Source organism: Diplotaxodon limnothrissa, linkage group LG23 (genome assembly GCF_057381915.1).
Source record: "Diplotaxodon limnothrissa isolate DT_005_m linkage group LG23, D_limnothrissa_male_GT1.1, whole genome shotgun sequence".
Taxonomy (NCBI): domain Eukaryota; kingdom Metazoa; phylum Chordata; class Actinopteri; order Cichliformes; family Cichlidae; genus Diplotaxodon; species Diplotaxodon limnothrissa.
In genome coordinates this window covers 29925639-29948252 of record NC_140617.1, presented here as the reverse complement: position 1 = coordinate 29948252, position 22614 = coordinate 29925639, and the positions used below count along the sequence as shown (strand labels likewise).

Genomic DNA, 22614 nt, shown 5'->3' with positions numbered 1-22614 from the left:
GAGAGGAGCGCTTGGGCAATGGCGCGAATTCGTTGAGAAAACTGCCACGTGTGTGAGCATTGGTTGTTCAGTGGTAGAATTCTCGCCTGCCACGCGGGAGACCCGGGTTCGATTCCCGGCCAATGCACGGTTCCTTTATGCGTGGGGTCTTGGGGGGCATTAAGTTTGTTCTCGGTCACGGCCAGACGGCATCAAGATTTGGAACAAGAAGCCTGTGCAAACCAAACTTGGGTTGGACATCGTATCTGCATTAAGTCAAGATGTTGTTGAGAGGAGACTTTGGACAGTGGCGCGAATTCGGCGGGACAATTGGCAGACTTAGAATTGTCGCCTGCCAGCGCCAGTGGGTGACTGAATATATGTTTACAGACATTGCTGGTAAACCCGTGTGTCTTATTAGTGGAGCTAATGTGGCTGTAATTAAGGAATTTAACTTAAGACGGCACTACGAGACAAAAGAAGAATGGTCCGTTTTGGGGGAAGATGGTGTCTTGAGCCTCGCTTGATACACAGTACGCGGCAAAGGCAACCCATCCATTGTCTACCGCTTGTCCCTTTCAGGTAAGCCGGAGCTGGGTCAAAACACCGTTTTTAGGATCTCCTGTGGCACTCTTCACCTCCAAAACCCGTTCAGGGCTTAAATACCTGGGGACTCACCTTTGTTTGTCCAAGCTGAATTTCATTTCTGTGCAGCTTCGAGAAATCGTCCATTTTCAGGTTCCCTGTCAGCCTCGTTGGCGCAGTAGGCAGCGCGTCAGTCTCATAATCTGAAGGTCGTGAGTTCGAGCCTCACACGAGGCAGGTGTTTTGGTACAGAGTTGGTCCATCCATTTTGTACCTCTTCTACCCATTTCGAGGACGCTGGAGCCTTAGAACCACTCCTTTGTAGTGGATTTTCAGCCTCCTCCGATGCGAGATCTAGAACAGGGATCAATCCAAATCATTCTGCCATTGACCGTGGAAAGCCTTCCCATCTGTTTGATTTCAAGACTCACACGTGGCAGGCGATCCTCCCCTATGGATGTGTGCCGGCCCTCTGAAACCACTTCATCCAACTTTCACCACAATTCCTCTTTCTTTTCTCAGGTCAGAATTGCGGGGCACCACACGTTGGCTCCCAAATGACTCCTACCTGTTATTTCTTCTAGGACACTTTGTCCAGGTAGGGTTAGGAATGTCTTTGCATTGGAAGCGGATGAACAAGGGCTGATAATTGGTTATCAGCAGCTCCCGAGCTGAGTCTCTGGAGGTTGCCTGGAGTTCCTTTGCCAACAGGGTCCATGGAGAGGGATAATTTGAAGTCATTCTTGCCTGACTGTTAAGTTGGAACAAGAAGTCTATGCAAACCAAACTTGGGTTGGACATCGTATCTGCATTAAGTCAAGATGTTGTTGAGAGTAGACTTTGGAGAGTGGCGCGAATTCGACGAGACAATTGGCAGACTTGTAAGGGCTGGTGGCTGAGCGTTAGAACTGTCGCCTGCCACATGTGAATCACGAAATCAGAAGGTAGTGACTTGTAGCCTCACGCAAGCGATGTGCTTTGATGCGCAGTACGTGGCAGAGTTTGTGCATCCATTTTAAGCGTCTGGAGAGGAGAGTTTGGACAGTAGCGCGAATTCAGCGGGACAATTGGCGGACATGCAAGGGTTGTTAGCTCAGCGGTAGAATTGTCGCCTGCCATGCGCAAGTCTCGAAAACTGGCGGTGTTGAGCTCTATCCTCACGGGAGGCATGTTTTGATGCGCAGTTCGGCCACACATTTTTTGGATGTCCTGTCACACCCTTCACCTCCAAGACGGCAGCTCATCCTGGGCTTGAAGAACTGGCAACTGTGCTTCATTTGTTGACGGCTTCAAGGAATGGTCCGTTTTGGGGGGAGATGGTGCCTTGAGGCTCTCTTGATACACAGTACGTGGCAAAGGCAACCCATCCATTGTCTACCGCTTGTCCCTTTCGGGTAAGGCGGAGGTGGGGCAAAACGCAGTTTCCCTGACCGGGAATCGAACCCGGGCCGCGGCGGTGAGAGCGCCGAATCCTGACCACTAGACCATCAGGGAGCTGCCACAGAGGTGTCTTGATGAGTGACGCGTGGGTGTATCGGGCTACATTTTCCGCTGCGCCTCGAGAGGAGCGCTTGGGCAATGGCGCGAATTCGTTGAGAAAACTGCCACGTGTGTGAGCATTGGTGGTTCAGTGGTAGAATTCTCGCCTGCCACGCGGGAGACCCGGGTTCGATTCCCGGCCAATGCACGGTTCCTTTATGCGTGGGGTCTTGGGGGGCATTAACTTTGTTCTCGGTCACGGCCAGACGGCATCAAGATTTGGAACAAGAAGCCTGTGCAAACCAAACTTGGGTTGGACATCGTATCTGCATTAAGTCAAGATGTTGTTGAGAGGAGACTTTGGACAGTGGCGCGAATTCGGCGGGACAATTGGCAGACTTAGAATTGTCGCCTGCCAGCGCCAGTGGGTGACTGAATATATGTTTACAGACATTGCTGGTAAGCAATTATAGACCGATCTCAAAAATTCCGTTAATTGCTAAGATTCTAGAGAAGATCGTGGCTAAGCAGCTTACAGCAGTTTTAGATAAATATAGTATTTTCGACAAATTTCAATCTGGCTTTCGTAAAGTTCATTCCACTGAAACAGCCCTTCTTAGAGTTTCTAATGACATTTTGTTACAAAGCGATGCAGGTAAATGTTCTGTTCTCTTAATGTTGGATCTTACGTCGGCCTTTGATACTGTTGACCACTATATTTTACTTAACAGGCTGAAACACTGGGTTGGTGTCTCTGGGACTGCATTGAAATGGTTCTCCTCGTATCTCTCTGAACGATATTCTTCTGTGGCAGTTTCTAAGTATAGATCATCTTCTGCGTCCCTGTCTTTTGGTGTGCCACAAGGCTCTGTGCTAGGGCCATTACTGTTTTTAGTTTATTTACTCCCTCTTCAGCACATTTTGAGCCCTTTTGAGGATATTTGTTACCATTGTTATGCAGACGATATCCAACTCTATATATCTTTTAAACCGGAAGAGGCTTCTAAGCTGCGGCTTTTAAATGTGTGCTTGGAAACCATTAAAGGCTGGATGGCTGAAAACTTCCTCCAACTAAATGAAAGTAAAACCGAAGTCCTCTTATGTGCCCCAGATAGACATATACCCAGTATAATAAATGCTCTTGGTCCTCTTTCAACGTTTGTAAAACCATCTGTCAGGAACTTAGGGATTATCCTTGATCCTGCTCTTACGTTAGATAGTCATGTTAAATCTCTTGTTCGGTCTTGCTTTTATCATTTAAGAAATATTTCTAAATTGAGCTCTATTATATCCTATACCGAACTGGAGATTGTTATTCATGCTTTTATCTCTTCACGACTGGACTATTGCAATTCCCTGTTTACTTGTTTAAATAAAGGTTCTTTGGAGCGTCTGCAGATCGTTCAGAATGCTGCAGCAAGACTTTTGACGAAAGCTTCTAAATTTTCACATATAACACCGTTGCTCATGCAGTTACATTGGCTTCCTGTTGAATTTAGAGTCCAGTTTAAGATTTTGGTTTTAACTTTCAAGGCTCTTCAACAACAAGCACCACCATATATCATTGAACTTTTACAGCCCTATGCCCCTAGTAGGTCTCTGAGGTCGAGTAGTCAGGGCCTACTTGTCATTCAGTATACGAGACTGAAAACTAGGGGTGATAGAGCTTTTGCTACTGTGGCCGCCAGACTGTGGAATTCCCTTCCTCAGGACTTACGATCCGCTGATTCATTGATTACTTTTAAAAAACAGCTAAAAACACATCTTTTTAAAACTGCCTTTTGCTAACTTTGTTTGTATTTTGTCTTTTTAATCTGTTATATCTTGTAAAGCACTTTGGGATCTCTATCTAGAAATGTGCTATATAAATAAAATTTTACTTACTTACTTACTAAACCCGTGTGTCTTATTAGTGGAGCTAATGTGGCTGTAATTAAGGAATTTAACTTAAGACGGCACTACGAGACAAAAGAAGAATGGTCCGTTTTGGGGGAAGATGGTGTCTTGAGCCTCGCTTGATACACAGTACGTGGCAAAGGCAACCCATCCATTGTCTACCGCTTGTCCCTTTCAGGTAAGCCGGAGCTGGGTCAAAACACCGTTTTTAGGATCTCCTGTGGCACTCTTCACCTCCAAAACCCGTTCAGGGCTTAAATACCTGGGGACTCACCTTTGTTTGTCCAAGCTGAATTTCATTTCTGTGCAGCTTCGAGAAATCGTCCATTTTCAGGTTCCCTGTCAGCCTCGTTGGCGCAGTAGGCAGCGCGTCAGTCTCATAATCTGAAGGTCGTGAGTTCGAGCCTCACACGAGGCAGGTGTTTTGGTACAGAGTTGGTCCATCCATTTTGTACCTCTTCTACCCATTTCGAGGACGCTGGAGCCTTAGAACCACTCCTTTGTAGTGGATTTTCAGCCTCCTCCGATGCGAGATCTAGAACAGGGATCAATCCAAATCATTCTGCCATTGACCGTGGAAAGCCTTCCCATCTGTTTGATTTCAAGACTCACACGTGGCAGGCGATCCTCCCCTATGGATGTGTGCCGGCCCTCTGAAACCACTTCATCCAACTTTCACCACAATTCCTCTTTCTTTTCTCAGGTCAGAATTGCGGGGCACCACACGTTGGCTCCCAAATGACTCCTACCTGTTATTTCTTCTAGGACACTTTGTCCAGGTAGGGTTAGGAATGTCTTTGCATTGGAAGCGGATGAACAAGGGCTGATAATTGGTTATCAGCAGCTCCCGAGCTGAGTCTCTGGAGGTTGCCTGGAGTTCCTTTGCCAACAGGGTCCATGGAGAGGGATAATTTGAAGTCATTCTTGCCTGACTGTTAAGTTGGAACAAGAAGTCTATGCAAACCAAACTTGGGTTGGACATCGTATCTGCATTAAGTCAAGATGTTGTTGAGAGTAGACTTTGGAGAGTGGCGCGAATTCGACGAGACAATTGGCAGACTTGTAAGGGCTGGTGGCTGAGCGTTAGAACTGTCGCCTGCCACATGTGAATCACGAAATCAGAAGGTAGTGACTTGTAGCCTCACGCAAGCGATGTGCTTTGATGCGCAGTACGTGGCAGAGTTTGTGCATCCATTTTAAGCGTCTGGAGAGGAGAGTTTGGACAGTAGCGCGAATTCAGCGGGACAATTGGCGGACATGCAAGGGTTGTTAGCTCAGCGGTAGAATTGTCGCCTGCCATGCGCAAGTCTCGAAAACTGGCGGTGTTGAGCTCTATCCTCACGGGAGGCATGTTTTGATGCGCAGTTCGGCCACACATTTTTTGGATGTCCTGTCACACCCTTCACCTCCAAGACGGCAGCTCATCCTGGGCTTGAAGAACTGGCAACTGTGCTTCATTTGTTGACGGCTTCAAGGAATGGTCCGTTTTGGGGGGAGATGGTGCCTTGAGGCTCTCTTGATACACAGTACGTGGCAAAGGCAACCCATCCATTGTCTACCGCTTGTCCCTTTCGGGTAAGGCGGAGGTGGGGCAAAACGCAGTTTCCCTGACCGGGAATCGAACCCGGGCCGCGGCGGTGAGAGCGCCGAATCCTGACCACTAGACCATCAGGGAGCTGCCACAGAGGTGTCTTGATGAGTGACGCGTGGGTGTATCGGGCTACATTTTCCGCTGCGCCTCGAGAGGAGCGCTTGGGCAATGGCGCGAATTCGTTGAGAAAACTGCCACGTGTGTGAGCATTGGTTGTTCAGTGGTAGAATTCTCGCCTGCCACGCGGGAGACCCGGGTTCGATTCCCGGCCAATGCACGGTTCCTTTATGCGTGGGGTCTTGGGGGGCATTAAGTTTGTTCTCGGTCACGGCCAGACGGCATCAAGATTTGGAACAAGAAGCCTGTGCAAACCAAACTTGGGTTGGACATCGTATCTGCATTAAGTCAAGATGTTGTTGAGAGGAGACTTTGGACAGTGGCGCGAATTCGGCGGGACAATTGGCAGACTTAGAATTGTCGCCTGCCAGCGCCAGTGGGTGACTGAATATATGTTTACAGACATTGCTGGTAAGCAATTATAGACCGATCTCAAAAATTCCGTTAATTGCTAAGATTCTAGAGAAGATCGTGGCTAAGCAGCTTACAGCAGTTTTAGATAAATATAGTATTTTCGACAAATTTCAATCTGGCTTTCGTAAAGTTCATTCCACTGAAACAGCCCTTCTTAGAGTTTCTAATGACATTTTGTTACAAAGCGATGCAGGTAAATGTTCTGTTCTCTTAATGTTGGATCTTACGTCGGCCTTTGATACTGTTGACCACTATATTTTACTTAACAGGCTGAAACACTGGGTTGGTGTCTCTGGGACTGCATTGAAATGGTTCTCCTCGTATCTCTCTGAACGATATTCTTCTGTGGCAGTTTCTAAGTATAGATCATCTTCTGCGTCCCTGTCTTTTGGTGTGCCACAAGGCTCTGTGCTAGGGCCATTACTGTTTTTAGTTTATTTACTCCCTCTTCAGCACATTTTGAGCCCTTTTGAGGATATTTGTTACCATTGTTATGCAGACGATATCCAACTCTATATATCTTTTAAACCGGAAGAGGCTTCTAAGCTGCGGCTTTTAAATGTGTGCTTGGAAACCATTAAAGGCTGGATGGCTGAAAACTTCCTCCAACTAAATGAAAGTAAAACCGAAGTCCTCTTATGTGCCCCAGATAGACATATACCCAGTATAATAAATGCTCTTGGTCCTCTTTCAACGTTTGTAAAACCATCTGTCAGGAACTTAGGGATTATCCTTGATCCTGCTCTTACGTTAGATAGTCATGTTAAATCTCTTGTTCGGTCTTGCTTTTATCATTTAAGAAATATTTCTAAATTGAGCTCTATTATATCCTATACCGAACTGGAGATTGTTATTCATGCTTTTATCTCTTCACGACTGGACTATTGCAATTCCCTGTTTACTTGTTTAAATAAAGGTTCTTTGGAGCGTCTGCAGATCGTTCAGAATGCTGCAGCAAGACTTTTGACGAAAGCTTCTAAATTTTCACATATAACACCGTTGCTCATGCAGTTACATTGGCTTCCTGTTGAATTTAGAGTCCAGTTTAAGATTTTGGTTTTAACTTTCAAGGCTCTTCAACAACAAGCACCACCATATATCATTGAACTTTTACAGCCCTATGCCCCTAGTAGGTCTCTGAGGTCGAGTAGTCAGGGCCTACTTGTCATTCAGTATACGAGACTGAAAACTAGGGGTGATAGAGCTTTTGCTACTGTGGCCGCCAGACTGTGGAATTCCCTTCCTCAGGACTTACGATCCGCTGATTCATTGATTACTTTTAAAAAACAGCTAAAAACACATCTTTTTAAAACTGCCTTTTGCTAACTTTGTTTGTATTTTGTCTTTTTAATCTGTTATATCTTGTAAAGCACTTTGTGATCTCTATCTAGAAATGTGCTATATAAATAAAATTTTACTTACTTACTTACTAAACCCGTGTGTCTTATTAGTGGAGCTAATGTGGCTGTAATTAAGGAATTTAACTTAAGACGGCACTACGAGACAAAAGAAGAATGGTCCGTTTTGGGGGAAGATGGTGTCTTGAGCCTCGCTTGATACACAGTACGTGGCAAAGGCAACCCATCCATTGTCTACCGCTTGTCCCTTTCAGGTAAGCCGGAGCTGGGTCAAAACACCGTTTTTAGGATCTCCTGTGGCACTCTTCACCTCCAAAACCCGTTCAGGGCTTAAATACCTGGGGACTCACCTTTGTTTGTCCAAGCTGAATTTCATTTCTGTGCAGCTTCGAGAAATCGTCCATTTTCAGGTTCCCTGTCAGCCTCGTTGGCGCAGTAGGCAGCGCGTCAGTCTCATAATCTGAAGGTCGTGAGTTCGAGCCTCACACGAGGCAGGTGTTTTGGTACAGAGTTGGTCCATCCATTTTGTACCTCTTCTACCCATTTCGAGGACGCTGGAGCCTTAGAACCACTCCTTTGTAGTGGATTTTCAGCCTCCTCCGATGCGAGATCTAGAACAGGGATCAATCCAAATCATTCTGCCATTGACCGTGGAAAGCCTTCCCATCTGTTTGATTTCAAGACTCACACGTGGCAGGCGATCCTCCCCTATGGATGTGTGCCGGCCCTCTGAAACCACTTCATCCAACTTTCACCACAATTCCTCTTTCTTTTCTCAGGTCAGAATTGCGGGGCACCACACGTTGGCTCCCAAATGACTCCTACCTGTTATTTCTTCTAGGACACTTTGTCCAGGTAGGGTTAGGAATGTCTTTGCATTGGAAGCGGATGAACAAGGGCTGATAATTGGTTATCAGCAGCTCCCGAGCTGAGTCTCTGGAGGTTGCCTGGAGTTCCTTTGCCAACAGGGTCCATGGAGAGGGATAATTTGAAGTCATTCTTGCCTGACTGTTAAGTTGGAACAAGAAGTCTATGCAAACCAAACTTGGGTTGGACATCGTATCTGCATTAAGTCAAGATGTTGTTGAGAGTAGACTTTGGAGAGTGGCGCGAATTCGACGAGACAATTGGCAGACTTGTAAGGGCTGGTGGCTGAGCGTTAGAACTGTCGCCTGCCACATGTGAATCACGAAATCAGAAGGTAGTGACTTGTAGCCTCACGCAAGCGATGTGCTTTGATGCGCAGTACGTGGCAGAGTTTGTGCATCCATTTTAAGCGTCTGGAGAGGAGAGTTTGGACAGTAGCGCGAATTCAGCGGGACAATTGGCGGACATGCAAGGGTTGTTAGCTCAGCGGTAGAATTGTCGCCTGCCATGCGCAAGTCTCGAAAACTGGCGGTGTTGAGCTCTATCCTCACGGGAGGCATGTTTTGATGCGCAGTTCGGCCACACATTTTTTGGATGTCCTGTCACACCCTTCACCTCCAAGACGGCAGCTCATCCTGGGCTTGAAGAACTGGCAACTGTGCTTCATTTGTTGACGGCTTCAAGGAATGGTCCGTTTTGGGGGGAGATGGTGCCTTGAGGCTCTCTTGATACACAGTACGTGGCAAAGGCAACCCATCCATTGTCTACCGCTTGTCCCTTTCGGGTAAGGCGGAGGTGGGGCAAAACGCAGTTTCCCTGACCGGGAATCGAACCCGGGCCGCGGCGGTGAGAGCGCCGAATCCTGACCACTAGACCATCAGGGAGCTGCCACAGAGGTGTCTTGATGAGTGACGCGTGGGTGTATCGGGCTACATTTTCCGCTGCGCCTCGAGAGGAGCGCTTGGGCAATGGCGCGAATTCGTTGAGAAAACTGCCACGTGTGTGAGCATTGGTGGTTCAGTGGTAGAATTCTCGCCTGCCACGCGGGAGACCCGGGTTCGATTCCCGGCCAATGCACGGTTCCTTTATGCGTGGGGTCTTGGGGGGCATTAACTTTGTTCTCGGTCACGGCCAGACGGCATCAAGATTTGGAACAAGAAGCCTGTGCAAACCAAACTTGGGTTGGACATCGTATCTGCATTAAGTCAAGATGTTGTTGAGAGGAGACTTTGGACAGTGGTGCGAATTCGGCGGGACAATTGGCAGACTTAGAATTGTCGCCTGCCAGCGCCAGTGGGTGACTGAATATATGTTTACAGACATTGCTGGTAAGCAATTATAGACCGATCTCAAAAATTCCGTTAATTGCTAAGATTCTAGAGAAGATCGTGGCTAAGCAGCTTACAGCAGTTTTAGATAAATATAGTATTTTCGACAAATTTCAATCTGGCTTTCGTAAAGTTCATTCCACTGAAACAGCCCTTCTTAGAGTTTCTAATGACATTTTGTTACAAAGCGATGCAGGTAAATGTTCTGTTCTCTTAATGTTGGATCTTACGTCGGCCTTTGATACTGTTGACCACTATATTTTACTTAACAGGCTGAAACACTGGGTTGGTGTCTCTGGGACTGCATTGAAATGGTTCTCCTCGTATCTCTCTGAACGATATTCTTCTGTGGCAGTTTCTAAGTATAGATCATCTTCTGCGTCCCTGTCTTTTGGTGTGCCACAAGGCTCTGTGCTAGGGCCATTACTGTTTTTAGTTTATTTACTCCCTCTTCAGCACATTTTGAGCCCTTTTGAGGATATTTGTTACCATTGTTATGCAGACGATATCCAACTCTATATATCTTTTAAACCGGAAGAGGCTTCTAAGCTGCGGCTTTTAAATGTGTGCTTGGAAACCATTAAAGGCTGGATGGCTGAAAACTTCCTCCAACTAAATGAAAGTAAAACCGAAGTCCTCTTATGTGCCCCAGATAGACATATACCCAGTATAATAAATGCTCTTGGTCCTCTTTCAACGTTTGTAAAACCATCTGTCAGGAACTTAGGGATTATCCTTGATCCTGCTCTTACGTTAGATAGTCATGTTAAATCTCTTGTTCGGTCTTGCTTTTATCATTTAAGAAATATTTCTAAATTGAGCTCTATTATATCCTATACCGAACTGGAGATTGTTATTCATGCTTTTATCTCTTCACGACTGGACTATTGCAATTCCCTGTTTACTTGTTTAAATAAAGGTTCTTTGGAGCGTCTGCAGATCGTTCAGAATGCTGCAGCAAGACTTTTGACGAAAGCTTCTAAATTTTCACATATAACACCGTTGCTCATGCAGTTACATTGGCTTCCTGTTGAATTTAGAGTCCAGTTTAAGATTTTGGTTTTAACTTTCAAGGCTCTTCAACAACAAGCACCACCATATATCATTGAACTTTTACAGCCCTATGCCCCTAGTAGGTCTCTGAGGTCGAGTAGTCAGGGCCTACTTGTCATTCAGTATACGAGACTGAAAACTAGGGGTGATAGAGCTTTTGCTACTGTGGCCGCCAGACTGTGGAATTCCCTTCCTCAGGACTTACGATCCGCTGATTCATTGATTACTTTTAAAAAACAGCTAAAAACACATCTTTTTAAAACTGCCTTTTGCTAACTTTGTTTGTATTTTGTCTTTTTAATCTGTTATATCTTGTAAAGCACTTTGTGATCTCTATCTAGAAATGTGCTATATAAATAAAATTTTACTTACTTACTTACTAAACCCGTGTGTCTTATTAGTGGAGCTAATGTGGCTGTAATTAAGGAATTTAACTTAAGACGGCACTACGAGACAAAAGAAGAATGGTCCGTTTTGGGGGAAGATGGTGTCTTGAGCCTCGCTTGATACACAGTACGTGGCAAAGGCAACCCATCCATTGTCTACCGCTTGTCCCTTTCAGGTAAGCCGGAGCTGGGTCAAAACACCGTTTTTAGGATCTCCTGTGGCACTCTTCACCTCCAAAACCCGTTCAGGGCTTAAATACCTGGGGACTCACCTTTGTTTGTCCAAGCTGAATTTCATTTCTGTGCAGCTTCGAGAAATCGTCCATTTTCAGGTTCCCTGTCAGCCTCGTTGGCGCAGTAGGCAGCGCGTCAGTCTCATAATCTGAAGGTCGTGAGTTCGAGCCTCACACGAGGCAGGTGTTTTGGTACAGAGTTGGTCCATCCATTTTGTACCTCTTCTACCCATTTCGAGGACGCTGGAGCCTTAGAACCACTCCTTTGTAGTGGATTTTCAGCCTCCTCCGATGCGAGATCTAGAACAGGGATCAATCCAAATCATTCTGCCATTGACCGTGGAAAGCCTTCCCATCTGTTTGATTTCAAGACTCACACGTGGCAGGCGATCCTCCCCTATGGATGTGTGCCGGCCCTCTGAAACCACTTCATCCAACTTTCACCACAATTCCTCTTTCTTTTCTCAGGTCAGAATTGCGGGGCACCACACGTTGGCTCCCAAATGACTCCTACCTGTTATTTCTTCTAGGACACTTTGTCCAGGTAGGGTTAGGAATGTCTTTGCATTGGAAGCGGATGAACAAGGGCTGATAATTGGTTATCAGCAGCTCCCGAGCTGAGTCTCTGGAGGTTGCCTGGAGTTCCTTTGCCAACAGGGTCCATGGAGAGGGATAATTTGAAGTCATTCTTGCCTGACTGTTAAGTTGGAACAAGAAGTCTATGCAAACCAAACTTGGGTTGGACATCGTATCTGCATTAAGTCAAGATGTTGTTGAGAGTAGACTTTGGAGAGTGGCGCGAATTCGACGAGACAATTGGCAGACTTGTAAGGGCTGGTGGCTGAGCGTTAGAACTGTCGCCTGCCACATGTGAATCACGAAATCAGAAGGTAGTGACTTGTAGCCTCACGCAAGCGATGTGCTTTGATGCGCAGTACGTGGCAGAGTTTGTGCATCCATTTTAAGCGTCTGGAGAGGAGAGTTTGGACAGTAGCGCGAATTCAGCGGGACAATTGGCGGACATGCAAGGGTTGTTAGCTCAGCGGTAGAATTGTCGCCTGCCATGCGCAAGTCTCGAAAACTGGCGGTGTTGAGCTCTATCCTCACGGGAGGCATGTTTTGATGCGCAGTTCGGCCACACATTTTTTGGATGTCCTGTCACACCCTTCACCTCCAAGACGGCAGCTCATCCTGGGCTTGAAGAACTGGCAACTGTGCTTCATTTGTTGACGGCTTCAAGGAATGGTCCGTTTTGGGGGGAGATGGTGCCTTGAGGCTCTCTTGATACACAGTACGTGGCAAAGGCAACCCATCCATTGTCTACCGCTTGTCCCTTTCGGGTAAGGCGGAGGTGGGGCAAAACGCAGTTTCCCTGACCGGGAATCGAACCCGGGCCGCGGCGGTGAGAGCGCCGAATCCTGACCACTAGACCATCAGGGAGCTGCCACAGAGGTGTCTTGATGAGTGACGCGTGGGTGTATCGGGCTACATTTTCCGCTGCGCCTCGAGAGGAGCGCTTGGGCAATGGCGCGAATTCGTTGAGAAAACTGCCACGTGTGTGAGCATTGGTGGTTCAGTGGTAGAATTTTCGCCTGCCACGCGGGAGACCCGGGTTCGATTCCCGGCCAATGCACGGTTCCTTTATGCGTGGGGTCTTGGGGGGCATTAACTTTGTTCTCGGTCACGGCCAGACGGCATCAAGATTTGGAACAAGAAGCCTGTGCAAACCAAACTTGGGTTGGATATCGTATCTGCATTAAGTCAAGATGTTGTTGAGAGGAGACTTTGGACAGTGGCGCGAATTCGGCGGGACAATTGGCAGACTTAGAATTGTCGCCTGCCAGCGCCAGTGGGTGACTGAATATATGTTTACAGACATTGCTGGTAAGCAATTATAGACCGATCTCAAAAATTCCGTTAATTGCTAAGATTCTAGAGAAGATCGTGGCTAAGCAGCTTACAGCAGTTTTAGATAAATATAGTATTTTCGACAAATTTCAATCTGGCTTTCGTAAAGTTCATTCCACTGAAACAGCCCTTCTTAGAGTTTCTAATGACATTTTGTTACAAAGCGATGCAGGTAAATGTTCTGTTCTCTTAATGTTGGATCTTACGTCGGCCTTTGATACTGTTGACCACTATATTTTACTTAACAGGCTGAAACACTGGGTTGGTGTCTCTGGGACTGCATTGAAATGGTTCTCCTCGTATCTCTCTGAACGATATTCTTCTGTGGCAGTTTCTAAGTATAGATCATCTTCTGCGTCCCTGTCTTTTGGTGTGCCACAAGGCTCTGTGCTAGGGCCATTACTGTTTTTAGTTTATTTACTCCCTCTTCAGCACATTTTGAGCCCTTTTGAGGATATTTGTTACCATTGTTATGCAGACGATATCCAACTCTATATATCTTTTAAACCGGAAGAGGCTTCTAAGCTGCGGCTTTTAAATGTGTGCTTGGAAACCATTAAAGGCTGGATGGCTGAAAACTTCCTCCAACTAAATGAAAGTAAAACCGAAGTCCTCTTATGTGCCCCAGATAGACATATACCCAGTATAATAAATGCTCTTGGTCCTCTTTCAACGTTTGTAAAACCATCTGTCAGGAACTTAGGGATTATCCTTGATCCTGCTCTTACGTTAGATAGTCATGTTAAATCTCTTGTTCGGTCTTGCTTTTATCATTTAAGAAATATTTCTAAATTGAGCTCTATTATATCCTATACCGAACTGGAGATTGTTATTCATGCTTTTATCTCTTCACGACTGGACTATTGCAATTCCCTGTTTACTTGTTTAAATAAAGGTTCTTTGGAGCGTCTGCAGATCGTTCAGAATGCTGCAGCAAGACTTTTGACGAAAGCTTCTAAATTTTCACATATAACACCGTTGCTCATGCAGTTACATTGGCTTCCTGTTGAATTTAGAGTCCAGTTTAAGATTTTGGTTTTAACTTTCAAGGCTCTTCAACAACAAGCACCACCATATATCATTGAACTTTTACAGCCCTATGCCCCTAGTAGGTCTCTGAGGTCGAGTAGTCAGGGCCTACTTGTCATTCAGTATACGAGACTGAAAACTAGGGGTGATAGAGCTTTTGCTACTGTGGCCGCCAGACTGTGGAATTCCCTTCCTCAGGACTTACGATCCGCTGATTCATTGATTACTTTTAAAAAACAGCTAAAAACACATCTTTTTAAAACTGCCTTTTGCTAACTTTGTTTGTATTTTGTCTTTTTAATCTGTTATATCTTGTAAAGCACTTTGTGATCTCTATCTAGAAATGTGCTATATAAATAAAATTTTACTTACTTACTTACTAAACCCGTGTGTCTTATTAGTGGAGCTAATGTGGCTGTAATTAAGGAATTTAACTTAAGACGGCACTACGAGACAAAAGAAGAATGGTCCGTTTTGGGGGAAGATGGTGTCTTGAGCCTTGCTTGATACACAGTACGCGGCAAAGGCAACCCATCCATTGTCTACCGCTTGTCCCTTTCAGGTAAGCCGGAGCTGGGTCAAAACACCGTTTTTAGGATCTCCTGTGGCACTCTTCACCTCCAAAACCCGTTCAGGGCTTAAATACCTGGGGACTCACCTTTGTTTGTCCAAGCTGAATTTCATTTCTGTGCAGCTTCGAGAAATCGTCCATTTTCAGGTTCCCTGTCAGCCTCGTTGGCGCAGTAGGCAGCGCGTCAGTCTCATAATCTGAAGGTCGTGAGTTCGAGCCTCACACGAGGCAGGTGTTTTGGTACAGAGTTGGTCCATCCATTTTGTACCTCTTCTACCCATTTCGAGGACGCTGGAGCCTTAGAACCACTCCTTTGTAGTGGATTTTCAGCCTCCTCCGATGCGAGATCTAGAACAGGGATCAATCCAAATCATTCTGCCATTGACCGTGGAAAGCCTTCCCATCTGTTTGATTTCAAGACTCACACGTGGCAGGCGATCCACCCCTATGGATGTGTGCCGGCCCTCTGAAACCACTTCATCCAACTTTCACCACAATTCCTCTTTCTTTTCTCAGGTCAGAATTGCGGGGCACCACACGTTGGCTCCCAAATGACTCCTACCTGTTATTTCTTCTAGGACACTTTGTCCAGGTAGAGTTAGGAATGTCTTTGCATTGGAAGCGGATGAACAAGGGCTGATAATTGGTTATCAGCAGCTCCCGAGCTGAGTCTCTGGAGGTTGCCTGGAGTTCCTTTGCCAACAGGGTCCATGGAGAGGGATAATTTGAAGTCATTCTTGCCTGACTGTTAAGTTGGAACAAGAAGTCTATGCAAACCAAACTTGGGTTGGACATCGTATCTGCATTAAGTCAAGATGTTGTTGAGAGTAGACTTTGGAGAGTGGCGCGAATTCGACGAGACAATTGGCAGACTTGTAAGGGCTGGTGGCTGAGCGTTAGAACTGTCGCCTGCCACATGTGAATCACGAAATCAGAAGGTAGTGACTTGTAGCCTCACGCAAGCGATGTGCTTTGATGCGCAGTACGTGGCAGAGTTTGTGCATCCATTTTAAGCGTCTGGAGAGGAGAGTTTGGACAGTAGCGCGAATTCAGCGGGACAATTGGCGGACATGCAAGGGTTGTTAGCTCAGCGGTAGAATTGTCGCCTGCCATGCGCAAGTCTCGAAAACTGGCGGTGTTGAGCTCTATCCTCACGGGAGGCATGTTTTGATGCGCAGTTCGGCCACACATTTTTTGGATGTCCTGTCACACCCTTCACCTCCAAGACGGCAGCTCATCCTGGGCTTGAAGAACTGGCAACTGTGCTTCATTTGTTGACGGCTTCAAGGAATGGTCCGTTTTGGGGGGAGATGGTGCCTTGAGGCTCTCTTGATACACAGTACGTGGCAAAGGCAACCCATCCATTGTCTACCGCTTGTCCCTTTCGGGTAAGGCGGAGGTGGGGCAAAACGCAGTTTCCCTGACCGGGAATCGAACCCGGGCCGCGGCGGTGAGAGCGCCGAATCCTGACCACTAGACCATCAGGGAGCTGCCACAGAGGTGTCTTGATGAGTGACGCGTGGGTGTATCGGGCTACATTTTCCGCTGCGCCTCGAGAGGAGCGCTTGGGCAATGGCGCGAATTCGTTGAGAAAACTGCCACGTGTGTGAGCATTGGTGGTTCAGTGGTAGAATTCTCGCCTGCCACGCGGGAGACCCGGGTTCGATTCCCGGCCAATGCACGGTTCCTTTATGCGTGGGGTCTTGGGGGGCATTAACTTTGTTCTCGGTCACGGCCAGACGGCATCAAGATTTGGAACAAGAAGCCTGTGCAAACCAAACTTGGGTTGGACATCGTATCTGCATTAAGTCAAGATGTTGTTGAGAGGAGACTTTGGACAGTGGTGCGAATTCGGCGGGACAATTGGCAGACTTAGAATTGTCGCCTGCCAGCGCCAGTGGGTGACTGAATATATGTTTACAGACATTGCTGGTAAGCAATTATAGACCGATCTCAAAAATTCCGTTAATTGCTAAGATTCTAGAGAAGATCGTGGCTAAGCAGCTTACAGCAGTTTTAGATAAATATAGTATTTTCGACAAATTTCAATCTGGCTTTCGTAAAGTTCATTCCACTGAAACAGCCCTTCTTAGAGTTTCTAATGACATTTTGTTACAAAGCGATGCAGGTAAATGTTCTGTTCTCTTAATGTTGGATCTTACGTCGGCCTTTGATACTGTTGACCACTATATTTTACTTAACAGGCTGAAACACTGGGTTGGTGTCTCTGGGACTGCATTGAAATGGTTCTCCTCGTATCTCTCTGAACGATATTCTTCTGTGGCAGTTTCTAAGTATAGATCATCTTCTGCGTCCCTGTCTTTTGGTGTGCCACAAGGCTCTGTGCTAGGGCCATTACTGTTTTTAGTTTATTTACTCCCTCTTCAGCACATTTTGAGCCCTTTTGAGGATATTTGTTACCATTGTTATGCAGACGATATCCAACTCTATATATCTTTTAAACCGGAAGAGGCTTCTAAGCTGCGGCTTTTAAATGTGTGCTTGGAAACCATTAAAGGCTGGATGGCTGAAAACTTCCTCCAACTAAATGAAAGTAAAACCGAAGTCCTCTTATGTGCCCCAGATAGACATATACCCAGTATAATAAATGCTCTTGGTCCTCTTTCAACGTTTGTAAAACCATCTGTCAGGAACTTAGGGATTATCCTTGATCCTGCTCTTACGTTAGATAGTCATGTTAAATCTCTTGTTCGGTCTTGCTTTTATCATTTAAGAAATATTTCTAAATTGAGCTCTATTATATCCTATACCGAACTGGAGATTGTTATTCATGCTTTTATCTCTTCACGACTGGACTATTGCAATTCCCTGTTTACTTGTTTAAATAAAGGTTCTTTGGAGCGTCTGCAGATCGTTCAGAATGCTGCAGCAAGACTTTTGACGAAAGCTTCTAAATTTTCACATATAACACCGTTGCTCATGCAGTTACATTGGCTTCCTGTTGAATTTAGAGTCCAGTTTAAGATTTTGGTTTTAACTTTCAAGGCTCTTCAACAACAAGCACCACCATATATCATTGAACTTTTACAGCCCTATGCCCCTAGTAGGTCTCTGAGGTCGAGTAGTCAGGGCCTACTTGTCATTCAGTATACGAGACTGAAAACTAGGGGTGATAGAGCTTTTGCTACTGTGGCCGCCAGACTGTGGAATTCCCTTCCTCAGGACTTACGATCCGCTGATTCATTGATTACTTTTAAAAAACAGCTAAAAACACATCTTTTTAAAACTGCCTTTTGCTAACTTTGTTTGTATTTTGTCTTTTTAATCTGTTATATCTTGTAAAGCACTTTGTGATCTCTATCTAGAAATGTGCTATATAAATAAAATTTTACTTACTTACTTACTAAACCCGTGTGTCTTATTAGTGGAGCTAATGTGGCTGTAATTAAGGAATTTAACTTAAGACGGCACTACGAGACAAAAGAAGAATGGTCCGTTTTGGGGGAAGATGGTGTCTTGAGCCTCGCTTGATACACAGTACGTGGCAAAGGCAACCCATCCATTGTCTACCGCTTGTCCCTTTCAGGTAAGCCGGAGCTGGGTCAAAACACCGTTTTTAGGATCTCCTGTGGCACTCTTCACCTCCAAAACCCGTTCAGGGCTTAAATACCTGGGGACTCACCTTTGTTTGTCCAAGCTGAATTTCATTTCTGTGCAGCTTCGAGAAATCGTCCATTTTCAGGTTCCCTGTCAGCCTCGTTGGCGCAGTAGGCAGCGCGTCAGTCTCATAATCTGAAGGTCGTGAGTTCGAGCCTCACACGAGGCAGGTGTTTTGGTACAGAGTTGGTCCATCCATTTTGTACCTCTTCTACCCATTTCGAGGACGCTGGAGCCTTAGAACCACTCCTTTGTAGTGGATTTTCAGCCTCCTCCGATGCGAGATCTAGAACAGGGATCAATCCAAATCATTCTGCCATTGACCGTGGAAAGCCTTCCCATCTGTTTGATTTCAAGACTCACACGTGGCAGGCGATCCTCCCCTATGGATGTGTGCCGGCCCTCTGAAACCACTTCATCCAACTTTCACCACAATTCCTCTTTCTTTTCTCAGGTCAGAATTGCGGGGCACCACACGTTGGCTCCCAAATGACTCCTACCTGTTATTTCTTCTAGGACACTTTGTCCAGGTAGGGTTAGGAATGTCTTTGCATTGGAAGCGGATGAACAAGGGCTGATAATTGGTTATCAGCAGCTCCCGAGCTGAGTCTCTGGAGGTTGCCTGGAGTTCCTTTGCCAACAGGGTCCATGGAGAGGGATAATTTGAAGTCATTCTTGCCTGACTGTTAAGTTGGAACAAGAAGTCTATGCAAACCAAACTTGGGTTGGACATCGTATCTGCATTAAGTCAAGATGTTGTTGAGAGTAGACTTTGGAGAGTGGCGCGAATTCGACGAGACAATTGGCAGACTTGTAAGGGCTGGTGGCTGAGCGTTAGAACTGTCGCCTGCCACATGTGAATCACGAAATCAGAAGGTAGTGACTTGTAGCCTCACGCAAGCGATGTGCTTTGATGCGCAGTACGTGGCAGAGTTTGTGCATCCATTTTAAGCGTCTGGAGAGGAGAGTTTGGACAGTAGCGCGAATTCAGCGGGACAATTGGCGGACATGCAAGGGTTGTTAGCTCAGCGGTAGAATTGTCGCCTGCCATGCGCAAGTCTCGAAAACTGGCGGTGTTGAGCTCTATCCTCACGGGAGGCATGTTTTGATGCGCAGTTCGGCCACACATTTTTTGGATGTCCTGTCACACCCTTCACCTCCAAGACGGCAGCTCATCCTGGGCTTGAAGAACTGGCAACTGTGCTTCATTTGTTGACGGCTTCAAGGAATGGTCCGTTTTGGGGGGAGATGGTGCCTTGAGGCTCTCTTGATACACAGTACGTGGCAAAGGCAACCCATCCATTGTCTACCGCTTGTCCCTTTCGGGTAAGGCGGAGGTGGGGCAAAACGCAGTTTCCCTGACCGGGAATCGAACCCGGGCCGCGGCGGTGAGAGCGCCGAATCCTGACCACTAGACCATCAGGGAGCTGCCACAGAGGTGTCTTGATGAGTGACGCGTGGGTGTATCGGGCTACATTTTCCGCTGCGCCTCGAGAGGAGCGCTTGGGCAATGGCGCGAATTCGTTGAGAAAACTGCCACGTGTGTGAGCATTGGTGGTTCAGTGGTAGAATTTTCGCCTGCCACGCGGGAGACCCGGGTTCGATTCCCGGCCAATGCACGGTTCCTTTATGCGTGGGGTCTTGGGGGGCATTAACTTTGTTCTCGGTCACGGCCAGACGGCATCAAGATTTGGAACAAGAAGCCTGTGCAAACCAAACTTGGGTTGGATATCGTATCTGCATTAAGTCAAGATGTTGTTGAGAGGAGACTTTGGACAGTGGCGCGAATTCGGCGGGACAATTGGCAGACTTAGAATTGTCGCCTGCCAGCGCCAGTGGGTGACTGAATATATGTTTACAGACATTGCTGGTAAGCAATTATAGACCGATCTCAAAAATTCCGTTAATTGCTAAGATTCTAGAGAAGATCGTGGCTAAGCAGCTTACAGCAGTTTTAGATAAATATAGTATTTTCGACAAATTTCAATCTGGCTTTCGTAAAGTTCATTCCACTGAAACAGCCCTTCTTAGAGTTTCTAATGACATTTTGTTACAAAGCGATGCAGGTAAATGTTCTGTTCTCTTAATGTTGGATCTTACGTCGGCCTTTGATACTGTTGACCACTATATTTTACTTAACAGGCTGAAACACTGGGTTGGTGTCTCTGGGACTGCATTGAAATGGTTCTCCTCGTATCTCTCTGAACGATATTCTTCTGTGGCAGTTTCTAAGTATAGATCATCTTCTGCGTCCCTGTCTTTTGGTGTGCCACAAGGCTCTGTGCTAGGGCCATTACTGTTTTTAGTTTATTTACTCCCTCTTCAGCACATTTTGAGCCCTTTTGAGGATATTTGTTACCATTGTTATGCAGACGATATCCAACTCTATATATCTTTTAAACCGGAAGAGGCTTCTAAGCTGCGGCTTTTAAATGTGTGCTTGGAAACCATTAAAGGCTGGATGGCTGAAAACTTCCTCCAACTAAATGAAAGTAAAACCGAAGTCCTCTTATGTGCCCCAGATAGACATATACCCAGTATAATAAATGCTCTTGGTCCTCTTTCAACGTTTGTAAAACCATCTGTCAGGAACTTAGGGATTATCCTTGATCCTGCTCTTACGTTAGATAGTCATGTTAAATCTCTTGTTCGGTCTTGCTTTTATCATTTAAGAAATATTTCTAAATTGAGCTCTATTATATCCTATACCGAACTGGAGATTGTTATTCATGCTTTTATCTCTTCACGACTGGACTATTGCAATTCCCTGTTTACTTGTTTAAATAAAGGTTCTTTGGAGCGTCTGCAGATCGTTCAGAATGCTGCAGCAAGACTTTTGACGAAAGCTTCTAAATTTTCACATATAACACCGTTGCTCATGCAGTTACATTGGCTTCCTGTTGAATTTAGAGTCCAGTTTAAGATTTTGGTTTTAACTTTCAAGGCTCTTCAACAACAAGCACCACCATATATCATTGAACTTTTACAGCCCTATGCCCCTAGTAGGTCTCTGAGGTCGAGTAGTCAGGGCCTACTTGTCATTCAGTATACGAGACTGAAAACTAGGGGTGATAGAGCTTTTGCTACTGTGGCCGCCAGACTGTGGAATTCCCTTCCTCAGGACTTACGATCCGCTGATTCATTGATTACTTTTAAAAAACAGCTAAAAACACATCTTTTTAAAACTGCCTTTTGCTAACTTTGTTTGTATTTTGTCTTTTTAATCTGTTATATCTTGTAAAGCACTTTGTGATCTCTATCTAGAAATGTGCTATATAAATAAAATTTTACTTACTTACTTACTAAACCCGTGTGTCTTATTAGTGGAGCTAATGTGGCTGTAATTAAGGAATTTAACTTAAGACGGCACTACGAGACAAAAGAAGAATGGTCCGTTTTGGGGGAAGATGGTGTCTTGAGCCTTGCTTGATACACAGTACGCGGCAAAGGCAACCCATCCATTGTCTACCGCTTGTCCCTTTCAGGTAAGCCGGAGCTGGGTCAAAACACCGTTTTTAGGATCTCCTGTGGCACTCTTCACCTCCAAAACCCGTTCAGGGCTTAAATACCTGGGGACTCACCTTTGTTTGTCCAAGCTGAATTTCATTTCTGTGCAGCTTCGAGAAATCGTCCATTTTCAGGTTCCCTGTCAGCCTCGTTGGCGCAGTAGGCAGCGCGTCAGTCTCATAATCTGAAGGTCGTGAGTTCGAGCCTCACACGAGGCAGGTGTTTTGGTACAGAGTTGGTCCATCCATTTTGTACCTCTTCTACCCATTTCGAGGACGCTGGAGCCTTAGAACCACTCCTTTGTAGTGGATTTTCAGCCTCCTCCGATGCGAGATCTAGAACAGGGATCAATCCAAATCATTCTGCCATTGACCGTGGAAAGCCTTCCCATCTGTTTGATTTCAAGACTCACACGTGGCAGGCGATCCACCCCTATGGATGTGTGCCGGCCCTCTGAAACCACTTCATCCAACTTTCACCACAATTCCTCTTTCTTTTCTCAGGTCAGAATTGCGGGGCACCACACGTTGGCTCCCAAATGACTCCTACCTGTTATTTCTTCTAGGACACTTTGTCCAGGTAGAGTTAGGAATGTCTTTGCATTGGAAGCGGATGAACAAGGGCTGATAATTGGTTATCAGCAGCTCCCGAGCTGAGTCTCTGGAGGTTGCCTGGAGTTCCTTTGCCAACAGGGT

At 46.0% G+C, this 22614-nt stretch overlaps 20 non-coding genes across 20 annotated transcripts; 14 read left to right on the top strand and 6 right to left on the bottom strand.

The window, feature by feature from the left end:
* The first annotated feature begins 56 nt into the window (after window positions 1-56).
* Window positions 57-127, top strand: trnag-gcc (transfer RNA glycine (anticodon GCC)). The gene has a single exon. It is a non-coding gene; the product is annotated as a tRNA-Gly (tRNA).
* Window positions 128-728: 601 nt separating this feature from the next.
* trnam-cau (transfer RNA methionine (anticodon CAU)) lies at window positions 729-801 on the top strand. Its single transcript has one exon. It is a non-coding gene; the product is annotated as a tRNA-Met (tRNA).
* A 1185-nt stretch (window positions 802-1986) lies between these two features.
* trnae-cuc (transfer RNA glutamic acid (anticodon CUC)) lies at window positions 1987-2058 on the bottom strand. Its single transcript has one exon. It is a non-coding gene; the product is annotated as a tRNA-Glu (tRNA).
* Window positions 2059-2180: 122 nt separating this feature from the next.
* Window positions 2181-2251, top strand: trnag-gcc (transfer RNA glycine (anticodon GCC)). Its single transcript has one exon. It is a non-coding gene; the product is annotated as a tRNA-Gly (tRNA).
* A 2033-nt stretch (window positions 2252-4284) lies between these two features.
* On the top strand, window positions 4285-4357 carry trnam-cau (transfer RNA methionine (anticodon CAU)). Its single transcript has one exon. It is a non-coding gene; the product is annotated as a tRNA-Met (tRNA).
* Window positions 4358-5542: 1185 nt separating this feature from the next.
* On the bottom strand, window positions 5543-5614 carry trnae-cuc (transfer RNA glutamic acid (anticodon CUC)). Its single transcript has one exon. It is a non-coding gene; the product is annotated as a tRNA-Glu (tRNA).
* A 122-nt stretch (window positions 5615-5736) lies between these two features.
* On the top strand, window positions 5737-5807 carry trnag-gcc (transfer RNA glycine (anticodon GCC)). Its single transcript has one exon. It is a non-coding gene; the product is annotated as a tRNA-Gly (tRNA).
* A 2033-nt stretch (window positions 5808-7840) lies between these two features.
* On the top strand, window positions 7841-7913 carry trnam-cau (transfer RNA methionine (anticodon CAU)). The gene has a single exon. It is a non-coding gene; the product is annotated as a tRNA-Met (tRNA).
* A 1185-nt stretch (window positions 7914-9098) lies between these two features.
* trnae-cuc (transfer RNA glutamic acid (anticodon CUC)) lies at window positions 9099-9170 on the bottom strand. The gene has a single exon. It is a non-coding gene; the product is annotated as a tRNA-Glu (tRNA).
* A 122-nt stretch (window positions 9171-9292) lies between these two features.
* trnag-gcc (transfer RNA glycine (anticodon GCC)) lies at window positions 9293-9363 on the top strand. Its single transcript has one exon. It is a non-coding gene; the product is annotated as a tRNA-Gly (tRNA).
* A 2033-nt stretch (window positions 9364-11396) lies between these two features.
* On the top strand, window positions 11397-11469 carry trnam-cau (transfer RNA methionine (anticodon CAU)). Its single transcript has one exon. It is a non-coding gene; the product is annotated as a tRNA-Met (tRNA).
* Window positions 11470-12654: 1185 nt separating this feature from the next.
* Window positions 12655-12726, bottom strand: trnae-cuc (transfer RNA glutamic acid (anticodon CUC)). The gene has a single exon. It is a non-coding gene; the product is annotated as a tRNA-Glu (tRNA).
* Window positions 12727-12848: 122 nt separating this feature from the next.
* On the top strand, window positions 12849-12919 carry trnag-gcc (transfer RNA glycine (anticodon GCC)). The gene has a single exon. It is a non-coding gene; the product is annotated as a tRNA-Gly (tRNA).
* A 2033-nt stretch (window positions 12920-14952) lies between these two features.
* trnam-cau (transfer RNA methionine (anticodon CAU)) lies at window positions 14953-15025 on the top strand. The gene has a single exon. It is a non-coding gene; the product is annotated as a tRNA-Met (tRNA).
* A 1185-nt stretch (window positions 15026-16210) lies between these two features.
* trnae-cuc (transfer RNA glutamic acid (anticodon CUC)) lies at window positions 16211-16282 on the bottom strand. The gene has a single exon. It is a non-coding gene; the product is annotated as a tRNA-Glu (tRNA).
* A 122-nt stretch (window positions 16283-16404) lies between these two features.
* Window positions 16405-16475, top strand: trnag-gcc (transfer RNA glycine (anticodon GCC)). The gene has a single exon. It is a non-coding gene; the product is annotated as a tRNA-Gly (tRNA).
* A 2033-nt stretch (window positions 16476-18508) lies between these two features.
* Window positions 18509-18581, top strand: trnam-cau (transfer RNA methionine (anticodon CAU)). The gene has a single exon. It is a non-coding gene; the product is annotated as a tRNA-Met (tRNA).
* Window positions 18582-19766: 1185 nt separating this feature from the next.
* On the bottom strand, window positions 19767-19838 carry trnae-cuc (transfer RNA glutamic acid (anticodon CUC)). Its single transcript has one exon. It is a non-coding gene; the product is annotated as a tRNA-Glu (tRNA).
* Window positions 19839-19960: 122 nt separating this feature from the next.
* Window positions 19961-20031, top strand: trnag-gcc (transfer RNA glycine (anticodon GCC)). The gene has a single exon. It is a non-coding gene; the product is annotated as a tRNA-Gly (tRNA).
* A 2033-nt stretch (window positions 20032-22064) lies between these two features.
* On the top strand, window positions 22065-22137 carry trnam-cau (transfer RNA methionine (anticodon CAU)). Its single transcript has one exon. It is a non-coding gene; the product is annotated as a tRNA-Met (tRNA).
* The last annotated feature ends 477 nt before the right edge of the window (window positions 22138-22614 follow it).